Here is a 6166-nt window from a genome sequence, read left to right as displayed (position 1 = left end):
CTGATAATACTTCCACCCTACTGCTCATTACTTTTTATACACCAAAAACATACACTTTTATTCATCACTATTGCCCAAACCTGGTCTAAACTGAGTTTGTACAAAAATACACCCTGCAGCTCACCCTTTTTTGCCAGTATTGTAAATATTGACCAAACACATTTCAGACTTTCCAGAGATAATCCTTGTTATCCATTATCCTTAGGAGAAAGCTCTCATCTGTAAGTATATTTATTGCCTGTTCAGAGTATCCCTTAGCTAATATATTTTATTCCACAGGAGACAGATTAATGATGTTATTCATATTAATTAGCTTTGGAGGGCAGCATCTCTAAAATGTTTACAGTCTCATAACATGGTGTGTACAAACCCTCCCCTACCCGGTGCATAGTCAAATATGAGTCATAATTGTGCTGGCAAAACAGTGGCAGCAGTCTTCAACCAAACAGTGCCGTGTTCAAATCAAATTGTATTGGTCACATCCAGATGGTTAGCAGATGTTAATGCGAGGCTAGCGAAATGCTTGTGCTTCTAGCTAAGACCGTGTAGTAATATCTAACAAGTAATCGAAGAAATTCACAACAACTACCTTATACACAGAAATGTAAAGGGATGAAGAAGAATATGTACATATAAATACAGTGCTCAAAAAAATAAAAGGAACACTTAAACAACACAATGTAACTCCAAGTCAATCACACTTCTGTGAAGTCAAACTGTCCACTTAGGAAGCAACACTGATTGACAATACATTTCACATGCTGTTGTGCAAATGGAATAGACAACAGGTGGAAATTATAGGCAATTAGCAAGACACCCCCAATAAAGGAGTGGTTCTGCAGGTGGGGACCACAGACCACTTCTCAGTTCCTGTGCTACCTGGCTGATGTTTTGGTCACTTTTGAATGCTGGCGGTGCTTTCACTCTAGTGGTAGCATGAGACGGAGTCTACAACCCACACAAGTGGCTCAGGTAGTGCAGCTCATCCAGGATGGCACATCAATGCGAGCTGTGGCAAGAAGGTTTGTTGTGTCTGTCAGCGTAGTGTCCAGAGCATGGAGGCGCTACCAGGAGACAGGCCAGTACATCAGGAGACGTGGAGGAGGCCGTAGGAGGGCAACAACCCAGCAGCAGGACCGCTACCTCCGTCTTTGTGCAAGGAGAAGCAGGAGGAGCACTGCCAGAGCCCTGCAAAATGACCTCCAGCAGGCCACAAATGTGCATGTGTCTGCTCAAACGGTCAGAAACAGACTCCATGAGGGTGGTATGAGGGCCGGAAGTCCACAGGTGGGGGTTGTGCTTACAGCCCAACACCGTGCAGAACGTTTTTCATTTGCCAGAGAACACCAAGATTGGCAAATTCGCCACTGGCGCCCTGTGCTCTTCACAGATGAAAGCAGGTTCACACTGAGCACCTGTGCAAGACGTGACAGTCTGGAGACGCTGTGGAGAACGTACTGCTGCCTGCAACATCCTCCAGCATGACCAGTTTGGCGGTCGGTCAGTCATGGTGTGGGGTGGCATTTCTTTGGGGGGCCGCACAGTCCGCCATGTAATCGCCAGAGGTAGCCTGACTGCCATTAGGTACCGAGATGAGATCCTCAGACCCCTTGTGAGACCATATGCTGGTGCGGTTGTCCCTGGGTTCCTCCTAATGCAAGACAATGCTAGACCTCAGTCTGAAGGCCTTGAGATAGAAGCTGTTTTTCAGTCTCTCGGTCCCAGCTTTGATGCACCTGTACTGACCTCGCCTTCTGGATGATAGAGGGGTGAACAGGCAGTGGCTTGGGTGGTTGTTGTCCTTGATTATCTTTTTGGCCTGTGACATCGGGGGCTGTAGGTGTCCTGGAGGGCAGGTAGTTTGCCCTCCAGGACAGTACAGATGCTGTTTAATCATAAGTAAATAGTCAAAGCTGTGTGGAAACATAAGTGGGTGGCTGAGATAAAAGCCCTCACATACAGCTAGCATATGTTACATGCAAGGGAGGGAGCAGATTGCTTGTTTAGTCAGCTGTTATCTACCTGCTGGGTCGATAAACTAGAATTCAAAGAGCAGATATCTTATCAACTCACAAAATACCAGCCCATCCACGAAAGCACAAAATGTGCAAAATATACTTTAACCACACATTAATATTTGTACCTCAACGTGGGTAGAAAGAACATGACCTTGTACCAAAAAACGTATCCCAAAAGCATACCCAGGATGAAACCAGGTTTGACTGGTAAAGCCCTCAACAATAGTCAATAATAGCCCTTACTTTCATCCTCTTCAGATTTAAATACATATATCTCAGTCCTCCAAAGTCAATTGTACAAGATGTGTTTGTGCTTTTGAGAAAAAGAGTGACCTTGATACAGTACTTTACGCTAGAACAATGGATGTTCTCTGCATGATTAAAGAGTTTTATTTATTGCCTAATAAATTTGGTACAGATGTAGGATCTTATTTTGTAGCAGAGAATTTTCCTGAGCCGCAGGAAATGCAGATGAGTTTCGTGATTTGCATAAATTCACTGAAAACCTGCACTAGCACACGGTTATTTTAGCAGTATTGCACTTTTCATGTAGCCTAATTTTGGTCGGCTAATAGCCTAACCACTATTCAAGCAACATTATGGACTAAAAGTTAAAATCCATTTGCTGCAGAATTATGCTGTGACAATACTGGTCAAATGAAGATCCTACATCTGTAGGGGACAGCATTATTTATTATTCTTATTGCTGAGCATGGTGACCCATGCATGATGACTCATGGTGACCTTTAAAAGTAAGAGGTAGTAAAATAGCTAGCCAAGAAGATTATGAGTAAGAATCAAGTGTATATTTGGATGGGAGCTAGTGGTGTTTATTGTCCTGAAGGGGAGCATGCTACCAACAAAATAATTCACCACAAAAAGTTTGCAAGAAAAAGTGGTTCTGGTATCAACTTCATCTCCACATTCTTGGAGGGCTATGCTTCCAGGATTAGATCGTTTTCATGTTTAATGTTTTATGTATGTTTTGTGCTCCAAGTGTGTTTACTAAGACTACTAAGTACTAGATATGGCATTTTTTACGCTTTCTGATGTGAGACATTTATTCCTGCAGAACTGGGTGGAGCTGGATGATGTGGCTGATGATTGGTTGCTTTCTAGTGCAAAAAGATAAGCACATTCTGTATTCATGCCTTGCAAACCAATCTTTTCTGAGGGATGCCAGTGGTCCATTGCCTGGGCTAAACAGTCCAATTCAGCACATTAGCCAAATGCCACATTCAGGAAATTGATTCTTCTCTCATGGGCCAGCTGGTTGTTACCTATTACCTCAATGGAAATGAAGACTTGATTGAGGGAATAAAAGTGAAATACAGATGGTGAAATTCCAAAACATCTACCTTCATCACAATACTGTATATTGTATGTTCATAGTAGACAAAAATACAACAAATTAAATCAGTGAGTCTTTTCATGAGGAAACGTATTGCTTGTCACAACATGATCAACAGTTTAATGTGATATGAACACGTATAAGCACCGCATTGGCAAATTATACAAGTGTCGATTTTTTTCCAGCATAATATGGCACAAGAAATAAGCCTTTCACATTGGCCCAAACATTTTAGAAATTCAAATACGGATAGATATTTTACAGAGTGACACGTGTCGAAAGTTTCTTCCATTTCAGAAAATTAACATTTGATTCACTGTGTTCTGGAGCAGAAACTAATTGTGGGGGATTGAAAGAATCATCAAGAGTCTTAATTCATCAAGAGAGTCTTCATTAATATTAAACACACTGATAATGAGGGATTAAAAGGAATAATTTAACATGATTATCACTTGGTAGTCTCTGGGTTGCATTAATCCGTAAATACAAAATGAAATAATTAGTAGTTCCAACGATTCTATGGGCAGCTGAGTTTGAGTGTAATTGTAAATTTGCGGACGTCCTTATGTGGTGGTGAGTGAAAATGTGACAAGAGTCACATTGCTTTGCAAGGTGGTTGGTTGGTTGGTTTTGGTTGGTTGGTTGGTTGTGGTGAATGTAAATTGCAGGATTTGCAATCTGTGAATAGCAGAAGTATCCACTCCATGCATGTTCTTGTTTTCTAACCTTACCCCAACCCGAAAACACTTACCTTAACCACTTGCTACAGTAGCATACCTAAACTTAACCTTACCCTGCCTACCACTTACCCTAACCACTTATTAGCATGCCTAAACCTAACCCATTCTAGATGTTCATTATTGATATTTGTTTATGCTAAGTAAGAGTGTGCAACAGTGCCTCGCTATGGAGAAAGCCACACACCGTACAATGAACACAAAGTGAGTTTCCCATGGCAGTACTGAAATATATACAAATCCGTATTAGATAGTTTTGTCCTGTACCATGGATAGAAATAACCAAAGTGCTGTCGCTCCCATGTTCTTAGTTTTTTACTGTTTCATTCTTGTTCTCTATCTACAACCACTGTGATTATTATTATTTGACCCTGCTGGTCATCTATGAACGTTTGAACATCTTGGCCATGTACTGTTATAACCTCCACCTGGCACAGCCAGAAGAGGACTGGCCAACCCTCAGAGCCTGGTTCCTCTCTAGGTTTCTTCCTAGGTTCCTGTCTTTCTGGGGAATAGTTCCTAACCACCGTGCTTCTACATCTGCATTGCTTGCTGTTTGGGGTTTAATGCCTGGTTTCTGTATAGTACTTTGTGACATCGGCTGATGTAAAAAGGGCTTTATAAATACATTTGATTGATTGATTGATAGAGTAGACAATCCCTGATTGGATTATGTTAACCAAACAAAATATTTAAATATTTAAAGAGTATTAGCTAGCTTTCGACACATAAAATGAGAAGTTACTTTTTCAAATCTCTCTCACATATACTAAACTATCAAACATGGATGTGGTATTAGCTGTGAAAAGGGGCAGGATATACTTTTGTGAGAATAGTTATGTTTTTTTCTGTTTACTTCTGATTGTAAGCAACAAACAAAATCTTGTCAGTCTCTGATCTTTGAAGATTTTTCTTTAGTTTACTCTGTAATGATGAGGGGAAATGGAAGTCAAAGGGTAACGAGATCCCACACAATGCCTTTGAATCAAGGTTGCTCAGTGATCCAGCACTAAGATAAAACCACATACTGTACCTGTACAAGTTGTAATGTACAAGCCAAAGTCATCACAAAACAATACGCCAGAAAACATGGACTTAAGCTTTCCATATCATACACCAATTTAATAAATAAGATAAAGTAGGCTTATATTGACTACACATTCTAGTATTTTTAAATAGTTTATACAATAGTATTATTAAAAGTCCCAACATGTGTTTTTCTCTCCATTGAAAACTCTCTATTACAGATGGCAAGACAGGTTTAAGTTATACGGACAACATGTCCCTTGTATACACATTGGCAACTCGCAAAAAGAGAATTGGCCATTACAATCAAACAACAAAATGCTTTCTCTTCAAAAAATATTAAACTTTAAAGAGAAAATTACACTGTGTGCATTTTTTATATTCTGAGCAATATCTAATAGAGCAATAGCTAATATTTTTTTAACAATTCAAAACTACTCCATGATAGGATACTATGTACAATATACAGCAGTAACCTCAGGCTTTAATGTGTAGTGAAGCTATATTATAGACGCTCATTTCAATAGCTACTTCAGACAGCCTAAATACAGCGTTAAGAAGGACCAACAATATGCACATGCACAAAATATCTGCACATATAAGAAGGCAAATTACCAAACATTCACAGTTTTGATTTATAAGAAGAGGGTCAGTGAAATATCAAAGTCCACATTCTTTCCATTCCTGAGAGTCAGACTCAGCAATCTTCCTGTGATAATGACAGAGAGAACGAGAGAGAAAGCAAGATAGAGGGAGAGAGAGGGAGCAAGAGAGAAAGGGAAAGGAAGAGAGATGCTCACTACACATATGATCGATCGTATGTCCAGTATGGCACATCGTCTGGTGTGGCGTCATTCTGATGATGGAACAGCGCTGATGTGGACCTATGTGGACCTTGAGTGCATATCCAGTTTTCTTCATATTGTCTTCATACAATCTCTGAATCGAAACATGGAATCTCATAGCATTATATGTCTCAGAAGGCCCCTTGAAAACAACCAATCATCATGGCCGTAGTTGAGCTGGCACTCGGT

This window comes from Oncorhynchus clarkii, chromosome 2, assembly GCF_045791955.1.
Source record: "Oncorhynchus clarkii lewisi isolate Uvic-CL-2024 chromosome 2, UVic_Ocla_1.0, whole genome shotgun sequence".
NCBI lineage: Eukaryota > Metazoa > Chordata > Actinopteri > Salmoniformes > Salmonidae > Oncorhynchus > Oncorhynchus clarkii.
Note: the sequence above shows the minus strand (reverse complement) of the source record.